A 21,686-nucleotide genomic window follows, 5' to 3' on the forward strand; every position below is an offset into this window, starting at 1 on the left:
TATATATATATATATATATATATATATATATATATATATATATGTAATGTGTGTGTGTTTGAGTGTGTGGAGAGAGAGAGAGAGAGAGAGAGAGAGAGAGAGAGAGAGAGAGAGAGAGAGAGAGAGAGAGAGAGAGAGAGAGAGTATGTTTTTATAACATTTTATCAGAGGAATACATTTCGATTACCAACATCATTATTTCCATTAAGAATACTTTAGTATGTCATAGGGAGTAGGATGAACTTTACAGTATGTCTAAATGATAGGTTAATTCTATTTGATGGTTTGAACGAGGTATTATCACAGGGCTAATATTCGATATTATTATTATTATTATTATTATTATTATTATTATTATTATTATTATTATTATTATTATTATTATTATTATTATTATTATTATTATTATTATTATTATTATTATTATTATTGAGCTCAAGCGTCCAACAGAGAAAAATAGCTCACTGAGGAAGGAAATAAATAGATGAATAAATAAATTACAATTAACCCTAGAATAGAAGACGTCCAATTTTGCAACTTTGCAAGAAGACCTGTGCCAAATGGCATCACTGGAGAAAAAATAAAATAAATCAAATATTCACACATATTTATTCAAACTAAATTCTACTTAGGTACAAAGAAAAGATCTCTTAAGGCTATTGAACTATAAATGAATAGGAATTAACGTAATAAAATGCTTAGGTGGGTAAATATGTCATTGAATACTTATCTAGTAATATAGAAAACTTCTTGAAGACAATATCATAGCTATTATTCATATATCATTGAGTGGGCGAATATACGGATTTCAAAGGTAAGGAGAAAAATAAGGTAGAACAACTGGAAGGGTACTAAATGCGAACTTAAGGATAATGGGATTTAATCAAAGCAACCTAATATGCATAATAAGAAAGGGTAAATCTGTGGAGCCGTTACATAGGCAAATCCTGTATAGTTCCTAGGCCGGTGATTGTTTGGTCTTAGTCTTACGCTTACCGTCTTTATACGATCTCCATGGTGTCTAGAGGTACGGTTATGCCCTTTATTTTGTGTAATATCACATTGTAGTTTTAATATGAATTTGCTATACCTATAGTAGATCAAGCCTAATTGTATGTATTTGGTTGTGACAGGGGTAAACATTCTTATTTATTTGGTAAATCTAGTTTATTGGGAAAGTTGTTTATCTTTGAAATATGATATAATAAAGCTGTTTATACTATTTACGAAATATGATCTAATGGTACTTTGCTTGGAATGAAGATATTTGGGAAGTTAACACGGGGTTGAGAGTTGAGACTCAGTCTTAGGGTAAACTAATGGTATTGCAGTTTAAGGGTGTTTTATCGCTGGAGCAACGTTGCCCCACCCACATTAGGTAAGGATACTGCTGATAGGTTAGGTTAGTTGGTGTTCTTTAGTTTGTTTCCTACGTGAAAATGTAGTTTTTCGGTATTTTTGTAGTTAATTACATGGCAATGTAACCTAGGAAAAAACTACTGTTTCTTACAGAAAAAATTACGATCTCTACAAAAATGACACTCGTTTCCGTCGCAAATGAATAGTTTCAGAAATATATATACATCTATATCCTACGATAATGGGGGACCCCTAGTGGGAACTCGGGGTTTTGGGTGGGGAAAACATACTGGGGAAACGATATATAATTGTTTTCCTATAGTAAATAACGTGAATTAAGCGAATTTGATGTTCATTTCAATCGGAAACAAACAGATCAACCAATTCGGATAACTTTAAGATGCACGGTGTCACTTCTCTTACGAACGAACGATAACATTAGCAACGTCACCAATAATACACAGTGTTACCAACGTTGACGTATGGTACACAGAGTTACCATCGTTGACATTACTAAAGATAGTAATGATAGATATTTCCATATATTAAATAATTTCTCCATATAAGTTTTACTCAATATATAAAATGTACAAAAAAGGCACAGAACCTAACAAACCCACCTAACCTAGCCTAGTAGTATGACAGGTCACAAAATAACATTTGATCTACATCGGACGTTGGCAGCACTGGTTACTGTATTTTTTCATGACAGTCTTTGCAACGGCGCCTCCAAAGTTTATTCAGATATACTGTTTTGTATTTTCCTCCAGTTATTATAATTTCAAGAAGGTAATGTATAGAGAAGAAAAGGCTTGTTTTACGTTTATATATCGATTCCCCAGTATGTTTTCCCCACCCAAAACCCCGAGTTCCCACTGGGGGTCCCCCATTATTGGAGGATATAGATGTATATTTATTTCTGAAACTATTAATTTGCGACGGGAACGAGTGTCATTTTCGAAGAGAGCGTAATTTTTTTCTATAAGAAACAGTAGTTTTTTTCCTAGGTTACATTACCATTGAATAATATACAATGAAACCGTATTTTTTCTAGTTATGACTTGAAATTTTATATAAGGCCCGTCTGAACCAAATACGACTTCTCCGCCTTAGGCCTATTCCCCGTAATAGCATTAGGAACCTCTGTAGATTAAGTTTATCGAGAATATATGTCAAAATAGGTTAGCCTATACTCAGTTTTTTTGGTATTATTACAGTTTCATCCATTATGGGAAATCTATTATAATAATATATTTCCCAAGTAAAGCAAGTCTTTTGTAGTATTTCTGTAAAATATTATCTGTCGCAAATGCCTAGTTCTTTATGTATCGACGATCAAACTCACGCTACTCATGTCTTCCTCCCAGATTTTTTCTAAGTCTGTTGTTATTGTTGACTGTGTCTTGTATTTGCTTAAATGAGCCCTGTAACCACTATAATCCGCTGACAAACTAGTCCACTATGAAGTCTTACACGTTTGGCCAATCACAGCGCCTGTCCACTATGACGTCATACATGTTTGGCCAATCACAGCGCGACAATACATTATCTTCCCAGGCATTTCATTTCGTTCTTAGACATGGAGACCATAGAAAGCACGTCATCTCATGTTGCACAAGAAGTTGAAATTCCATCTTCTTGTCCTGACTGTTTCCTAACTTACAATGAATTTGTTGAAAAACTAGTGCATTTGTGCCAGAGAGACAATTTAATTTTACAAAATAAAAATTGTCCTGCATGCCAAGGAACCTTCCCAACGGCTTCACGTTTTCCTCAAAGCAGCAGCACATCTTGTTAAACGCCTGAAAACTTTAAATCAATCAATCAATCAATCAACCAACAGTTTAAGGTAAGCTTCATTAATTTATAGAGTATATTATAATGGTGATAGTATAACGATGTATACAGCAGTGCCATCACTTTCGATTTGGTTTGATGGATGTGTTAGGTAGTGGCTGTAAGGGGGGGGGGTCGCAGGGGCTAGGCTTAGGTAGGGGTACAGGGCCCTAGGTTAGGTGGTTGTATTAGGTTCGGTAGTGTCCCGAAAATCACTGTGGCCTTAAGGGGGGGTCGCAGAGGGGGGGGGGCAGAGCCTCCCCCCCCCCCCCCCGGTAGGCCTAGGTAGGGATACAGGGCCCCTATGCTAGGTTAGGTGGGTTTTCTTAGGTTCAGTAGTGCCCTGAAAATCACTGTGGCCTTGAGGGGGGGTCGCAGGGGGGGGCGGAGCCCCCTCCTCCCCCCCGGTAGGGCTAGATAGGGGTATAGGGGGAGGGGTGGTGGAAGGATAAGTATTCATTTATTGCAAATATCATTTGACCCCCCCCCCACCCAAAACCCCGGTTCCCACCTGGTGTCCCCCTTAATTGTTGGGATGAAGTAGGGTCTTTCTGCATTCTGGAACAACTTGTTGTTTTAACTCCAATTACATAGTAAATCTCTAAATCGGATGGTTTGCGGTCAAAATAAACGTTAAATTCGTTGAAACTACACTATTTCTGATGCAACAAATATATTTTTATTCCAGTTTCCCCATAATGGATGAAACTGTAAATTTACCGTTTTTTTTTAACCGAGGTGTATTTGAACTCACTCGCAGGGGTGCCCCTTTAACCTGAAGAATGTTTTTTACTAGCTGATTGTTTGCAAGTATTTTGTCTGAATAGCATCATTGGTTTCAAATAATTACCAAGTAATATGTGTTGAAACTTATTTACTCAGCTAAATTTAACCTTCAGGAGGTCTTTCTCTAGAGTTCTGTTCTTTGGAGCATGCTCTCAAGGTTGCTTTGTCTTCCTTGTTTGATCTTTCCTTTTCAGAGGAAGATCCTTGATGCCCCTGGCATCCTTCATCCTGATCTTGAGAAACCTTCTAGATCTGACGAACTTCTTCAAAGACATCTTTCAGATGCAGTCTAGGCATCATCATCATTTGAGGGAGGGAGGGAGGGAGTTATATTATATATTATCAATAAGCTTAAAGGTTCCATATTCATCTACAGGTGTGAGCAGCAGTTATGTACCTGAAAATGAAACTATTGTCTGGCCCTATCAATGTAGCTTCAACAATTATAAATCATGGATAACTTCTAGATTTATTTGAGTCCCCTGAAGGAGAGGTATGGTTTATTGATTTTGCTTTGTGCCATACAGATGGCACATCTCTTATTTCTGTAGATGCTTGTGAATTGGTTTATGTTAAATAGTTTTTTCAATATTAAACTTAGCCGGTGATCATATAAGCTGTCAGCTCTGCTGCCCGACAGAAAAACCTAAGGACAAAATACGCCAGCGATCGCTATACAGGTGGGGGTGTACATCAACTGCGCCATCTGTCGAGCAGGTACTCAAGTACTCCATGTCAACACAGAACCAATTTTCTCTCTGTCGTGCCACTGGCAAGACCTACTAAATACGCTGTTACTAACTGGATTTGTTTTCACAACTATTTGGTGAAGTACACTATTCTAGTTTTGAGCTTTCGCTATGCAGGGGTTTTATCTTCATCTCAAAACTTGAACTCGTTTTGGATAGATTTAATTATGGTGACAAAGAGAGTATGGACTCTCTTTCACTTTTAAATGGCCGACCCTTCCCTTAGACGGAAGTGTGTTTAGGTTTTTAGTAATTTTGCTTAACACGTTATAGATCTATATATTTTATATCTCTCCGCCTTTATTAGGCCTTTTCGATTAACTTTCCATTTATTATAAACATATAAAAATAAATTTTTATGTTTTGTTTATATGCGACCTTTCCTGATAGTAGGCGGTCCTAACTTGGAACCGAAGTTAATCAACGTTGAGCCCGTTATATCGTATTTAGCCTTTAAGGAATTTAAAACTTTTTAAATTTAATGTTTTATGAAAGAATTTCTTTGATAGTCTTCGTACTGTTTTCAAAGATGAACTAACGTTTAATTTTTTTTAGACTCGCAGTTGTTGACGTTCAGGACGTTCAACATGCGCTCTATCGTTACGATAGAGAGAGAGTGTATCACGGTTTCACTTTGCAGTAAGAGTAAATCAATTCTGACGTTTCGTTCATTCTTTCTTAACTTAAATGGTTTAAATTCTAAATTAAAGGAACTTTTTATTTGGAAAACCTTTCAGTTTTTTTCCTTTAGCCAAATAACATGTTTTTTTGACGATATATAATTGGGCTCTTCTCTCAGGTGCGAAATCAAGAGAGAAAGAGAGAGAGAGATAGAGACGGAGGGAGAGAGAGGAGAAAAAACGTTCCATTCAAGCGGGTAACGTTGTTCTCGTATTACTCTCCTCCCTAGTCGCTGTACGGGGAAGAAGGTAAAACGTTTCTAGGGTTTTATTCTTGTCCCTAGGCTATGTGCGGTGAGAGTTTGTAAACGTAGTTTATTTGAACTAGTGTTTAGTCTCTTTCCCAGCCACTGAATTCTTTATCTTTATATATGTTTTCTGTTTTTGCTAGTATTAATGAGCTGCATTATACGACTGTTTTCGCAATTACTACCTTTTAATGAAGGGTAGAATTGCGTGTTTCAGGTAGAAATCAGTAAAAGTTTCGATTTCAGTGAAATAAGTGCAAAACAGAAAATCGAAGTGATGAAGTGATATGCGCAAAGTGTTACAGTGTTGCGTCCGAGGGTTCGTCTGTTCGTGCCTGTCGTTCACCTAGTCCGGGACCTCTTGCAAGCTCCCAAGCCCAGGGGAGAAGTAATGTCGAACGACTTATGGGTTCGTCAGGCCTTGATCAACGAACAGACGTTTCCCTCCGTGGTTTCGGGCGTATCTACCCAAGATCGCCCCACCCACACAAAGACGAGAGAGCCCATTTACTTCACGTCTGCGGAAGAGGTTTCTCGTAAGAAACCATGGACCAAGGTCTCGCAGCTTATTAAGCGCAAGTCGGTCCCTTCCGCGCAAGTCCAACGGCCCAGTTGTAGCCACTGGGTCAGTTCGGACTCGCTGCAGTCTTCCGACGACTGCTCACCTCCTAAGAGAGGCAAAGCGGTACCGCAACAGGCAGTAACACCGTCTGTTGCCGCACCTGCTACTGTAGACCCTAAGTGGTCTTTGCTGCAGACCATGCAGAGACAGTTAACATCGTTAATGCAGGAGTATCGTGCGGAGAAGGTTGACGCTGCACCCGTTAGCCTACAACCAACCACGGTTGTGCGTTCAGTTGACGCTGAGGCTACCTTCTCCCGCACTCCGGCTGTGAGAGTTCCACCACCCATGCGCAGTGTACCCTGCCAGCCGCACGTTGACGTTCACAGACGCACGGAACCCTCCGTTGACGTTCGCGAGTTACCACAACAACAGGAGGGTGGAGTTAAGTTGCTTTGTTTTGACGCTGTGCGTCAACCTCCGCATTCTAGAGTTGTTTTGACTGCTCAGTATAGACAGTCAAAGCAGTCTCGAGTGAACACTGTATGTCCTCACGCACCTGTTGTGGTTGACAGTTCAGTTGTTGACAGTTCACAGACTGTCAAGCAGTTACATGACGTTGCCTTCTGGTCTGCTATTAATGCACCAGTGCTGTATGTCCTCACGCACCTGTTGTGGTTGACAGTTCAGTTGTTGACAGTTCACAGACTGTCAAGCAGTTACATGACGTTGCTTTCTGGTCTGCTACTAATGCACCAGTGAGAGACTCACTGAGATAACCTAGCTTTTATCGGACAAGGTTCCTGTAGATGAGAAAGTGCTGTTCTCCCTCCTACTGATATTCCTTTGAGGACTCTGTCATTTGGAGAGGAGCCTTAAGCTGATTAGCCTCCTATGCACTTTAATTAAATCATGATAATTTTTTAAGGATCTTCGTCCGGATCTTGTAACAGCTGCTCCTCGTTCGCCTAAACGTCAGAGCTTACACTAGGCCTAGCTACTTCGAAGCCGTTGTTGTTAAGCTAGTGCTCTCTCGCTCTCCTAGAGAGCGTTACGTTGGCTAGGCGACTGGTTTTTGCACCAGGAGGAGTTTTAGGGATACAGCCTTTGATTTCCCTTCTTTTAAACTGGCTTATAGAGCGAGAGTCTGATAGGACAAGAGAGAAGTTCTCGGCTTGGGAGTTCATGCCTCTGCCCAGATAGACTTCTCAATTCTGGTAGACTCGCCCTGGCGCCTAGCCAGGAGACGCTCCAAGTTGTTTACAGGTCAACTTCTCAACTTTTGTCGAGCCTTTGAAGTTTTGCTGTTCTATTATGTCACACATAACAAGGCTTCCAGGGATGGTAAATGGTTCCGCCTCAGTCGCTAACCCCGTCTGTTGCCACACCTGCTCCCGTAGACCCTAATGGGCTTTGCTGCAAGACATGCAGTCCAAGCTTGTGTCCTTGATAGAGGACTTAAATGCGGAGAAGAACCTTCTGGCCAACAACCTTCCAACCGGTTGGTTGTGCGCCCTGTTGACGCTGAGGTATTCTACTCGCGTCTGCCAGTTGAGGTGGTTCCTCCACCGATGCGACCCAGTGTGGGTTGCCAGTCGCACGTTGACGTTAAGCGACGCTCGGAGGTGGTTGTTGACGTTCAGTGTGTCACTAGGAAGACGTTCAACAACCAGCAGAGGTGACTTGTTGTGACGCAGTGCGTCAACCTCAGCAACCCGGTAGGGTGTTGACTGCACAACCCAGACAGTCTAGACAGTTCGGGTTGACGCTGTACTTCCTCGCGCACCCATGGTTGTTGACAGTTCACAGACTGTGCAGCAGTGCCATGATATTGCGTCCGGCTCCGTCACGCATATACCAGTGCGACCGGATTCAGCGAGTCAGACGTTGCCCACTCCGTTGCCGTTTCCTCATCAGATTCGGATGAGGAACCCTCTGATGAGGACGTTGCTGAACAAGACGATCAACCCTCAGCCCTGCTATCCATCCAGAAGATGCTGAAGAAGGAACGCTGCCCAGTCAGGCTGTGGATGAGTCTGGTAGGGACACTGTCATCCGTGGATCAATTTGTGTCACTAGGAAGACTACACCTCCGTCCTCTTCTATACCATCTAGCTTTTCACTGGAAAAAGGACAAGACGCTAGAAGCGGTCTCGATCCCGGTTTCCGGAAAGATAAAGTCTTGTCTGACTTGGTGAAAGGACTATATCAACCTTAGAGAGGGTCTTCCCCTGACTGTTCAGACTCCCAACCACGTTCTCTTCTCGGACGCATCGGACGTAGGCTGGGGTGCGACATTAGACGGTAGGGAATGCTCGGGATTATGGAACTCGAATCAAAGGACAATGCATTTCAACTGCAAGGAGCTACTGGCAGTATGTCTGACCTGGAAAAGCTTCAGGTCTCTCCTTTAAGGCAAAGTGGTGGAGGTGAACTCGGAAAACACCACGGCTTTGGCGTACATCTCCAAGCAAGGAGGGACCTACTCTCTGACATTGTACGAGATCGCAAGGGACCTCCTCACCTGGTCAAAAGGTCTAGACATTTCACTAGTTACGAGGTTCATCCAAGGCAACTTGAATGTCATGGCAGATTGTCTCAGTCGGAAGGGACAAATAATTCCAACAGAATGGACCCTCCACAAGGATGTATGCAAGAGACTTTGGGCCACCTGGGGCCAGCCAACCATAGATCTCTTCGCAACCTCGATGACCAAGAGGCTCCCAATATTTTGCTCACCAATCCCGGACCCAGCAGCAGTTCATATAGATGCCTTTCTACTAGATTGGTCACATCTAGATCTATATGCATTCCCTCCGTTCAAGATTGTCAACAAGGTACTGCAGAAGTTCGCCTCTCACGAAGGGACAAGGTTGACGCTAGTTGCTTCCCTCTGGCCCGCGGGAGAATGGCTCACCGAGGTACTTCGATGGCTAGTAGACGTTCCCAGAACACTTCCCCTAAGGGTGGACCTTCTACGTCAGCCACGCGTAAAGAAGGTACACCAAGGCCTCCACGCTCTTCGTCTGACTGCCTTCAGACTATCGAAAGACTCTCGAGAGCTAGAGGCTTTTCGAAGGAGGCAGCCAGAGCGATTGCTAGAGCAAGGAGAACATCCACCCTTAGAGTCTACCAATCGAAGTGGGAAATCTTCCGAAACTGGTGCAAGTCAGTATCCGTATCCTCGACCAGTACCTCTGTAACTCGAATAGCTGACTTTCTCTTATATCTGAGGAAAGAACGATCTCTTTCAGCTCCCACTATCAAGGGTTACAGAAGCATGTTGGCATCAGTCTTCCGTCACAGAGGCTTAGATCTTTCCAACAATAAAGATCTACAGGACCTCCTTAAGTCTTTTGAGACCACGAAGGAGCGTCGTTTGGTTACACCTGGTTGGAATTTAGACATGGTACTAAGATTCCTTATGTCAGACAGGTTCGAACCGCTACAATCAGCCTCCCTGAAAGATCTCACCTTAAAGACTCTTTTCCTGATATGCTTAGCCACAGCTAAAAGAGTCAGTGAGATTCATGCCTTCAGCAAGAACATCGGATTCTCATCCGAAACGGCTACATGTTCTACAACTTGGTTTTCTAGCCAAACACGAGCTGCCTTCTCGGCCTTGACCAATATCGTTCGATATTCCAAACTTATCGTATGGTTGGAAATGAACTAGAAAGAGTCTTATGTCCTGTAAGAGCTCTTAAGTTCTATTTAAAACCTTTACGAGGCCCGTCTGAAGCTTTATGGTGTTCAGTTAAGAATCCATCTTTGCCTATGTCAAAGAATGCTTTATCCTATTTTATCAGACTGTTAATACGAGAAGCTCATTCCCATCTGAATGAGGAAGACCAAGCTTTGCTGAAGGTAAGGACACACGAAGTTAGAGCTTTCGCAACTTCCGTGGCCTTTAAACAAAATAGATCTCTGCAAAGTATAATCGACGCAACCTATTGGAAAAGCAAATCAGTGTTCGCGTCTTTTTATCTTAAGAATGTCCAGTCTCTTTACGAGAACTGCTACACTCTGGGACCATTCGTAGCAACGAGTGCAGTAGTGGGTGAGGGCTCAACCACTACAATTCCCTAATTCCATAACCTTTTTAATCTTTCTCTTGAAATGTTTTATTATTGTTTTTGGGTTGTCCGGAAGGCTAAGAAGCCTTTCGCATCCTACTTGATTTGGCGGGTGGTCAAAGTCATTTCTTGAGAAGCGCCTAGATTAGAGGTTTTGATGAGGTCCTTTAGTATGGGTTGCAACCCTTCATACTTCAGCTCCTAGGAGTCGCTCAGCATCGTATGAGGATCGTGAGGCTCAGTAAGGAAGACGTACTTAAAAAGGCAGAGTAATTGTTCAAGTCGACTTCCTTACCAGGTACTTATTTATTTTATGTTTGTTATTTTGAATAACTGCTAAAATGAAATACAAAATACTTAGCTCATAATAATGTCAACATGTAATGCTGGTCTCTACCCACCCCCCTGGGTGTGAATCAGCTTATTTGATCACCGGCTAAGTTTAATATTGAAAAATGTTATTTTTATTAATAAAATAAATTTTTGAATATACTTACCCGGTGATCATATATTAAAGGACCCTCCCTTCCTCCCCAATAGAGACCCAGTGGGCCGAGGAGAAAATTGGTTCTGTGTTGACATTGGAGTACTTGAGTACCTGCTCGACAGATGGCGCAGTTGATGTACACCCCCACCTGTATAGCGATCGCTGGCGTATTTTGTCCTTAGGTTTTTCTGTCGGGCAGCAGAGCTGACAGCTTATATGATCACCGGGTAAGTATATTCAAAAATTTATTTTATTAATAAAAATAACATTTTATATAAGTGAAGCACTAGTTAATGATGGATAAGATCTCTTACGTTATAAGGTGAATTCCTAACTCATTGGTTGAATGGATGATCTGGGACTGTCATCTAAAGGAAGCATTGTTTGTTCCCATACTAACAAACCTTCCGTTATTTATGTGGATTATCTTTCAGCGTAGCTGGAAGGTAGCCATTAGACTTTTATTGCGAGGTGGCAACCCTGCCTAACCGCTTGAATGGATTGGCTGGGGGTACCCAGTGACCTCTATATATACTCTCACAGCAGTGAGAGACGTCACTTTTTCTTTTGGCTCAGTAGAGATCGGACATGTCCTCTCTCTCCCTGACTGTCATTGGACTTTTGATTTTGCTTTCTCTTTTTCAGGTGTGCGTGTCCTCTCTATGATTGCCTTCATGCCGCGTGCGGTACTTTCATGTCTGTTGGAGACTGACCCGCACTCTTTGTGTCCATCGTGCTGATAGCATCACTGCAAGCAGGGTTCGCCCAACGCAGAGTGTAGGGAGTGGCCTTCCTACCAATGGGAGAAATTTGGATGGCACAGGAAGAAGAAAGCAAAGCGCAATCTTTTCCCTCAGGGGCGAGGAAAGTGCATTCTTCTTCACGCACCCCCAAATCTCTTTCTAAAGCTCCTTCTTGCTCTTGCTGTTCCAAGGGACGATCCAGTAGGAGCGCAGAACGACTAACACCATGGCAGCCCCAGGGTATTGCGGGGGGGTTGTTGCTTCCCCTGGAGGAGTAACTTCTCCAGCTGTTGGCGAGCCATTCTCCCTTTCAGATTTATTGCAGGTGTGGTTGCCCTTAGAGATTTCGGGATCCCCTTTGAAGGAGGAGCTGCTGCGTGATGCCAGTGAGGACCCTTCTACGGAGCTGCCATCATCTCACACTCTGGAAGTGTGTGAGGTCCATCTTTCGCCTTCTCCTGGCCCTTCCACTTGTAGACGAGGGGATCACTCGCGTTTGCCTCTCCGATGGCCCCCTGCTGACAACAAACCCTCTCTCCATCCTGGGACCTCATCGTCCCCTAATCTTTAACCCTTTTTTTTCTCCCTACAGGAACCCGCAGGTTGCAGGTGTATATCTTTTGAAGGTCAGCGCTCTTACCACGAGTAGTGCTAAAGGATGAGCATCGCCATCGCCTCGCTCTTCTGGAGACTCTTCCCCTGATCTAACGGATCGTAGGTTATCACGATCTGAGCACTTCTTCTAGAAGGCACTCACGCTTTAGAGCCTCGCGCTCACGAGATCGCAGGTCTCAACGTTCTTCTTAGAGGCGTTTCTCTTCACGAGGATGAGTCTCGCGATTGCGTTCTACACGATCACGTGCAGAGTCTAGACCTAGGTCCAGACGCTCGCGTTCTAGATCTTTGCGATCTAGATCACGAGAACGGCGCTCGCAAGGGTGACACTCCCATTAACAATGGCGGCATTCACGCTCGCGAGGTTACCTTTCACGAGAACGATGTTCACATTTGCGAGGTCGACACTCACGTTCGCGAGATGGGCATTCGCGACGTTCACGCCGTTCTTGAACGAGAGCTAGACGCTCCCGTTCACGAACCACGGGTTCACGATCAAGGTCTAAAGACGTTTCTCGTCTCGAGGTAGAGGTAGGTGCATGCGTAGTCCATCAGCGTGCAGCCCCTCAACCAGACCTTCTTCCAAACGACCTCAGACCGGACCCGATGATGAGAATTACCATTCCTCAAAGAGGTGTCCAGCTAAACCTCCAGTGCCTCTCACTGCTTGGGGAGTCTTGACAAAGCGCTCGCCTATGCGACACTTGGAAACGCGTCCTGCTGTGACACGTTCTCCAACTAGAGTAGTTCCTACTCAGAGGCCTCCTCTGCCGACTTAGTCGGACGTAGGTGCTTCTCTGGGGCAGCAGGAAAGGGTTAGACCTTTCTCTTCTTGTGTGGCTCCAAGTGCTCCCGTTTTGAGCACTTCTGCTCGTGAATCTCTTCTATTAACGCGTGAAACTCGGGATTTTGCGTGTGAATCTCGCGATTTCACAAGCAAATTGGCGATTTCCGCGAGCAATTTACTAGCAGATGTGTCAGAGCCGCGAGCAAGTGCGGTACCAATACCTTCACTACGACCCTCAGCTTCTTCCACCTTCAGCGGAAGACCGACATCCTTTCCAGAGGGTTTCAAGGAGCCTTTTACTAGGTTTGTGAACGTACCTATTAGTCCAGACCTTCCTTCGTGTCCGAAGGAACATATTCCTCTGCCATAGAGGTTATCACCTCTGTTGACTGGAGGTCCTTCTAGAGTTCCACCCAAAGGACACTCTCCTAGGGAATTCCAGGGTTTTACCTAGAGAATCAGAGCTTCCTCCATGGGTGAATATGTTCATCTCCACCCTGCTGAAGTCTGAATGTGTCTTCTTCATCATCACAACGTCCGACTGTTCCGGTCAAGGCAACCCCTAGGATCCCCCAAGAACCCTCGTCGAGTTTGTCAGTTGGGAGTCAGGACCCTAGAAGGAAGTCGACGTCCTAATCCATTTGACTTTTATATGGCTAACTTACCCTTTACGCCAGTGGAGGTAAAGGATGTCATCACTAAGAGATAGAAAAGGAGGATGAGAGGCATAACACTACCTCACGCTGACATCCCTAGGACGATTAGGGACTTAGGTTCGGCCAGGGAGATCATGATCCATCCCTTCAACCCTCAAGACCTTGAGGTAGTGCCTCCAGACCAATGTCCGATTTCTGTATCTCCTCCAGAGGAGTAGTCTTCAGCTCCTACTGCTAAGGAATGTCCGGTGCATAAAGAATCAAAGGACACTAAGATGAAGGATGCTGTGCACGGGAAACTGGAATTTCTGAGGCACAGAGACGGTCCCCTGTGGCGGGTCCTCCCAGCGATTCAGTTGACAACCCTGACCTACCCTAAACTCTGGCTGTGAGTCTAGAGGTGGACGACACCTTCGATTCTGAGGCCGAGAATCTTTCAAAGGGGGCCAGTCCGAACTATCACTTCGAGCAAGAGAGACGTGAGTTGGAGCATACCTTTTGGCAGGTCCTTGCCTGTATGAGGGCCATCAACAGGCTGTCGACTCCTGGCTGTATGAGGGCCATCAATGCGCTATCTACTCCTGGTTTCACTATCCAGGAAGGGAAGGATATGGTTCTTGATGAGATATTCAAGACCCAGAAGCCTTCCAGGTTCAGTACAGCTCTTCCCTAGTCCAAGGGGACAGCCGCCAAAAGGAAAGCTATCACCCAGATAGCTGGAACTTCTAGTTCCCTGAGGGCAGGTTCCTCCTCTTGGTCCCTTCCACTTCCTTTTGTTCTACAAAGGAAGTATTACAAGATCTATGGGGAACCACATTCCACCATGCCCCTCAACCCCTCTCTAGAGTTCCTAATGAAGGGTGTTCCGACTCAAACCCTCTCCTCTCTGAAGGCCTTCCTCTTAGCAGTCATGGTCCTGAACATAGAGAGAGGCACGAAATACGGCATGAAGGCTGCTTCATAGCTCAATCTATGGCTAGGATTCTTAGGCTTCATGGTTCGCTCCCACGATCTTTCAAAGGAGTCGGTCAGGAAGACTATGGAGTCTTTCTTGGTGTCAGGTACCCGGACTCTTGAGTTTTTATTGCACCACGTCGTCAACCTATGGGCAAACGCCATTCTCAAGAGAAGGGATACCGTCATAGGTGCCGAAATTGGAAGTCTCTCGGTTGAGGAATTCCACCCTTGAGGGTTCATCTCTTCATTCTGGAAAAGATAGAGAGTGCTGTAGAGCAATAGAAGAAATTGTCAAACAATTCTCTCTTCCATAGAGCCATATCGTGGCCCTATGGTAGACCTTCCTAGTCTTTCTTGTCTCAGCAAGCACCTTCTTTTTCTCACATGTCAACTTCTTAGGTCCTCCGGACCTTCTAAGGTGTCTAAGCGAGTCTTTCCATCCAAAGGCCAGAAAGGTTCCAAGTCCTTCAGAGGAAAGAAAGGAGGAAAGGGAGGTGGCCAAGGTGATCCATTACAGTAGGAATGGCATTCCTCATCACCTATCACCTGTGGGAGGATGCTTACAGTGCCGCTGGCCGAGGTGGCAGCTCCATGGGGCAGATCCCTGGACGGTCGAAGTGATCGCCCTAAGGTATCGCATCCCGTTCATTCAATCTCTCCTTCCTCTGATTCGGGATCCAGTTCATCTAAGCTTCTATGCGAAGGGATTTGTAAAGTAGCTGGCCCTCAGGGCTGAAGATCAGACCATGCTGTGGAAGGGTGCTCTCCAAGAGGTTGCGGACGGGTCCCTAGGCTTCTACAATCGAATTTTTCTGGTGAAAAAAGTGACTGGAGGCTGAAGACCAGTCATCGATCTCTCCCCTCTGAACAAGTTTGTTCAACAGACGGCAGACATGGTCATCCAAGCGGTCTGTCCAAGGGACTTCATGTGCACACTGGATCTGAAAGACGCAGAATTCCAGATCCTAATCCGTCCGTTTTCCAGGAAGTACAGTAATACCTTGAGATACGAGCTTAATGCGTTCCGGGACTGACTTGAGCTCTTATGTCAATTCACTCGTATCTCGGATCAATTTTTCCATATAAAATAGCTAAAGAAAATTAATCCGTTTCCACTCTGGAAAAACATCTAAAAACAGTATTTGTTCTGTAACTGAAATACAAACCACGCTATTTACATTGGGTTTACTTTTTAGCGCAGCTGAAATGACGAGCCAATAGTTTTAACGAGGGTTAATTACCCCCGCGCTAGTTAGCGGGGGGTAGGGGAAGGGTAGCTTGCTACCCCTCCCCCCCCACACACCGGTGACTTGCCCCTCTTCACTTTTGGCTCGGCGGTGAACAGACGTGTCTGTTCATCGTCCTCGTTGACAGCCTTTAATAATTTTTCTGCTTTTTCTTTTCTACAGCTTGTGTGTTGGTTTGAAGTTGACTTTCATTATTATATTATTATATTACAATGCGTACGTGCCCTGGTGTTGCCGGCCGCCCTTGTGGGACCTTTATGTCGGCCTTAGATACGGACCCTCACACCCTTTGCCCTCAGTGTCGGGGCCGACGGTGTGACCAGGAAAACGTGTTGTGAGTGTAGGGAGTGGTCTGCCTCCCAGTGGGAGAGGTTTGGCCGCCGGCGTAAGAAGAAGTCCAAGAGAGACCGTTCTCCTTCGGGGGTTGCCTTGAAGGAGGAAGGTTCTCGGGATTCTTCTTTCGCCGCCCAAACCTCCTCCGAAGCTCCCCCTCGACCGGCTCCTAAGGAGAGTCGTCCGAGTGGTAGCGCAGGCCCTAGTTCTGTTTCCCGACCTTGGGTGGGGGGAGAGGGCGTTGCCTCCCATAGCGGGGCAGGTTCCCCCTCCTCCTCCGGGGGAGGCCATTGGTAACTCCTTGTCTAATGATGATCTCTTACAGATTTGGGCTTCCCTGGGGCTTAAGGGCTTGCCCTCCAGGGTCGCCTTGATTGACCTTGTCTCGTTGGGGGCCGCCGTTAAGCAGTTGCCGGCGGTAGCAGAGGTAGACCCTCTGTCTATCGTCGACGTCGTGGTGGCAGAGGCCTCCGACGTGGCTGGGCAATCCTCTGCAGGTGCAGTTGAGGATGATGGTGCTGATGGCTCTCCTCCCCCTTCCGTACATCCTTCGAAGGGGGAAGTGAGTCCTACGGGCTCTTCTGCTGTTCAGCTTCCTTCTAAGGGAAGTGCTTTGACTGAGACTCCCCTTCGGAGGACTGATGGTCCTGATGATCTTCCCCGTGGCCGCCTCCGCCGTAAGGCTCACCGTCCGCTGCGTCGCAAGGGCCTCCCTTTCCCTTACAAGGGGGTTAAGAGGCGCCTTTTTGGATCTTCTTCCTCCGAAGGGGACTCTCCTCGTCGTACTCAGCCTACAGCTCCTGCTCCTTTGGACCTCTCTGCAGACCGTTCTCCAACTCCTGCTAGATCTTCACCTTCTGGGGAACTTGTCACCCAACAGGCAACGGTCCCTTCGGGGCAAAGGGATTCTTCCCTTCCACGTACAGTACTAGCGCACAGGCGCTCTCCTGCTCGTCAGCGCTCTCCTGTTCGTCAGCGCTCTCCTGATCGTCAGCTCTCTCCTGCTCGTCGGCGCTCTCCTGCTCGTCAATGCTCTCCTGCTCGCCGGCGCTCTTCTGATGTTCGCCCTCCTCGTCAGCGCTCTCCTGCTCGTCATCGCTCTTCTGAGCGTCGGCGCTCTTTTGAGGATCATCGCCCTGTGGTCTCTGACCATCCTGCAGTTCCTGTTGAACTCCCTGCGCGCCATCAGTCTCCTGAGCTCTCTCATCCTGTGTCTACGCAACAACGTTCGCGTTCTCCAGCGTGTGTGTCAAAAGCACATGTTCGCCCACGCGCCTGCGATCCTCCTGTTCCTGTTCGTGAACGCGCCGCGCCACCTGTTCCTTCACAGGATCTCACGCGTCTCCCTCCTGCTCGCCAGCGATCTCCTGCTCTCCAGCGATCACCTACGCGCCAGCGATCACCTGCTCGCCAGCGTTCACCTGCTCGCCAGCGCGCACAGGCGATTTTAGTATCGCCTATTCATCAGTGTTCTCCTACGCGTCAACGATCACCTACGCGCCGGCGATCACCTGCTCGCCAGCGTTCACCTGCTCGCCAGCGCGCACAGGCGATTTTAGTATCGCCTGTTCATCAGCGTTCTCCTACGCGTCAGCGATCACCTGTTTATCGGCGATCTCCGGATCGCCCGCGTGATTTACAACCTGTGCGCACGCATTCTCCAACGCTTCGTCGACCAGAGGTTCTGAAGGGACATGGTTCGCCATCTATTAGCTCGCCATCGCGCGATCACTCACCTGCGCGTGCTGCGGACTATCGCTCGCCAACGCGTCACCATGCGACAACGCGCCATCGCCCACCTGCGCATCAGCGCTCGCCAGCTCACCACCGATCGCCTGTTGATCTACATCGCCAGCGATCTTCCTCACCCACGCGGCAGCGCGTTTCCTCGCCATCGCGCCAACGCTTTCGTTCGCCGACTCGGACACGCGCTCATTCACCTGTACACCCTCGCGCCCACTCGCCTGCGTGCCCGCGCGATCATCCACCTGCGCGCCCGCGCGACCGTTCGCCCTCGCACGACCATCGTTCGCGGCGAATTTCGCAGCCGGTGGTAGCAGCAGGAACGCGTGTTCCTAGACAACGCTCGGGATCGCCTCCACCCAAACACAGGATTGTAGTGCAGGACAAGGATAATACTGAGGAGAGGTTAGTGCATCATTCTTCCCCACCTTCTTTTCAGGCAGGTACTGTGGTGTCCACCCCAAAGGATCGCCCGATCCCTTTCCCTTTAGCGAGGATTTCGGACTCTGTGTCCTTGGAGCAACAGACTTGGTTTGGTCCTCTGGCGCGGGCGTTAGTGAGGGTTATGAAGCCAGCACTCGCCGACCAGGGTAACAAACCAACGGCTGTTTCTCCTACGCTGAAGAGAAAGAGAGGAGTGGACTTCGTGGTGACTTCCCCCAGGGTGAAGTTGGTTCCCAAGAGGTCTGTCGCGAAGCCCCCTTCTCCTGCTCGAGTGCTTTCTCCTTCTTCTGTGGACGAGGCCTTTCCGTCCTCGGGTGAGTCCAGTGAAGCGGTAGTCTTTCCCTCGGCACCAAGGGGGGAGACTTCGCTTCATGGAGGAGAATCGTCTCGTGAGGAAGGGGCTCCTCGAACCTCTTTGTTGGGATCCTGTATCCCTCCCAGGAGGGAATCCAAGGACTCCAAGATCGTCCCGAAGTCATCTTCGAGGATTCGCCAGGAACCCACGGCTCCCCGGGGGAACGTCCACGCTTCACCCCAGGAAGAGATCCCTGGGACAGGAAACTTAGCTGCCAGCCCGCAGGGAGGAGATCAGCAGGAATCCGAACATGCCTTCTGGCAGGTCCTAAGCCTGATAAGGCACCCTAACGGGCTTATGGATCCAGTCATCGTCCCCTGTGAAGGCAAAGACACTATCTTAGAGGAAGTGTTTGACGTTCGGAAGGCCCCTAAATCCAGTGCGGCTCTGCCCTGGTCTCGGGGTCTGAAGAGTGTCAGAGCTAGGGCCAACGCTCAGCTTGCGATTCTTGCCTCCTCCAGTCGTTCCTCTGCCGGGAACAAGCTCATCCCTCCTCCTCGTCTTCAGCAGAGGAGGTATTTCGAGATTCTGGGTGAGTCCAGCCTCGCTCTTCCTCTCCATCACTCTGTGGAGCAGCTGGCGAAGGGAATTCCCTTTGAGAAGCTCTCTGCCCGGCAGGTATCGTTCTCGGCGGCAGAGATCCTTAGCCACGAGAAGGTCGCTAAGTGTGCTATGCAGGCCACTTCGTGGCTGGACTTTTGGCTAGGATCTCTGGGCATCCTATTGCGCTCAGAGGACTTGTCCAAGGAGACCAATAGGAAGGCCCTGGAGACCTTCTTGCTCTTGGGCACCCGCTCCATCGAGTTTTTGGCGCACCAGGTTACCACCCTGTGGGCCAACTCGGTGTTGAAGCGTCGCGATGCTGTGTCTGAGAGATTCCATCCGAAGGTCCCCGCCGTGGATGTGTGTAGGCTCCGACATGCTTCCCTTCTGGGGGAAAACCTGTTTGAGCCTCAAGACATGGAGCGAACGGCTGAGAGGTGGAGGAAATCCAGCACGGACTCCCTCCTCCATAGGGCCCTTACAGCTCGGCCCTATAAGCCTCCAGCTCCGCCGCAACAGCAGCAGCAGCCTCGTAAGGCTCCAAAGCAGGCACCGGCAGTTAAGAAGGTGGTGTCTAAGCCCCAGCCCTTTCCAGCCAAGGTCAAGAGGGGCGGTAAGTCCTCCAGGGGAGGCAAGACTTCTAGGGGTGGGGGCCGCGGCCGCAAGCCCTAGGGGTGGCAGTCCCCCTGCGTGTCCACCTGTGGGGGGATGCCTTCAGTGTTGCGTCTGCAGGTGGCAGCAACACGGGGCCGATGCTTGGACGGTCTCAGTGATCGGCCAAGGCTATCGCGTCCCGTTCACAACATCTCAACCTCCCCTGACAGCGAATCCAGTGTCGTTGAGCTCCTATGCCACGGGATCGGCAAAGGGGCTGGCCCTTCAGGCCGAAGTCGAGACCATGCTCGAGAAGGGTGCTCTCCAGGAGGTCATCGACGGCTCCCCAGGCTTCTTCAGTCGACTCTTTCTTGTAAAGAAGGCTACTGGAGGCTGGAGACCTGTCATCGACCTCTCAGCTCTGAACGGGTTTGTCAAGCAAACCCGGTTCAGCATGGAGACAGCAGACACGGTCAGACTTGCGGTGAGACCACAAGAGTTCATGTGCACACTGGATCTAAAGGACGCGTACTTCCAGATCCCAATCCATCCGTCTTCCAGGAAGTACCTGAGATTCTGCCTAGACGACAAGATCTACCAGTTCAAGGTGCTGTGTTTCGGTCTCTCCACAGCTCCTCAGGTGTTCACCAGAGTGTTCACCCTGATTTCATCTTGGGCGCACAGGGACGGCATTCGTCTCCTTCGTTATCTGGACGATTGACTGATCCTAGCAGACTCGGAGTCGACCCTTCTTCGGCACCGAGACAGGCTTCTGGACCCTTGCCAGGATCTGGGGATCGTGGTAAACCTCGAGAAGTCCTCTCTGCAGCCGTCCCAACGACTGGTTTATCTAGGCATGCTAATAGACACCAATCTCCACAAAGCCTTTCCATCAGACGACCGGATAGCAAGGCTGAGGAGGGTGGCGGAACCCTTCCTCAGGCGAGAAGAACTCCCCGCCCAATCGTGGTTGCGTCTCTTAGGTCACCTATCCTCCCTGGCTCGTCTGGTTCCAAACATCCGCCTCAGGATGAGATCCCTTCAATGGCGGCTCAAGTCCCGGTGGAATCAAGGATCCGATTCCCCGGACATTCTGATCCCAATGGGGTCTCTGGAACAGACGGACTTGCGATGGTGGCTGGTCGACGAGAACCTGCGAAAGGGAGTGAGTCTTCTCGTCCTCCCCCCGGAATTGACTCTGTTTTCGGACGCGTCAAAAGAAGGGTGGGGGTCGCACGTTCTGAACCAGAGGGCCTCAGGCCTTTGGTCAGAATCAGAAAAGTGCCTACACATCAACCTGCTAGAATTGAAGGCCGTCTTTCTGGCTCTTCAGCAGTTCCAACGGTCCCTGGCGGGTCACTCCGTGGTGGTGATGAGCGACAACACCACGGTAGTGGCTTATATCAACAAGCAGGGAGGCACTTTTTCGCAGCAGCTATCCCATCTTGCAGTAAAGATTCTGAGGTGGACCGAAATCCACTCGATAACACTATCAGCTCGCTTCATTCCTGGCAAGAGGAATGTGCTAGCCGACAGTCTGAGCAGGGCCTCGCAGATAGTGAGTACCGAGTGGTCTTTGGATCCTCAGATAGCCAACAAAGTCTTGACTTTGTGGGGTTCCCCGACTGTGGACTTGTTCGCGACAGCTTTGAACTTCAAGCTGCCCCTGTACTGCTCCCTAGTCCCGGACCCCAAGGCACTCTGGCAAGATGCTTTCCAGCAATGGTGGGACAACATCGACGTGTATGCCTTCCCACTGTTCTCTCTGATGAGAAGGGTGCTCAACAGGACCAGACTATCGGTCAACTGTTCAATGACTTTGGTAGCTCCGCTATGGCATCACGCGGAATGGTTTCCGGACCTTCTGCAGCTCCTGACGGAGCTCC

General features: G+C 47.8%; 1 long non-coding RNA gene across 1 annotated transcript in view; it reads left to right on the top strand.

Moving 5' to 3' along the window:
- The first annotated feature begins 4,350 nt into the window (after nt 1–4,350).
- Nucleotides 4,351–21,686, top strand: part of LOC137644898 (uncharacterized) — a 76,643-nt gene continuing 59,307 nt past the window's right edge. The window contains exon 1 of the long non-coding RNA XR_011045232.1: nt 4,351–4,474. This is a non-coding gene — a long non-coding RNA (uncharacterized lncRNA). The remainder of the gene's footprint in view (nt 4,475–21,686) is intronic.

This window comes from Palaemon carinicauda, chromosome 1 (assembly GCF_036898095.1).
Source record: "Palaemon carinicauda isolate YSFRI2023 chromosome 1, ASM3689809v2, whole genome shotgun sequence".
Classification (NCBI taxonomy): Eukaryota; Metazoa; Arthropoda; class Malacostraca; order Decapoda; family Palaemonidae; genus Palaemon; species Palaemon carinicauda.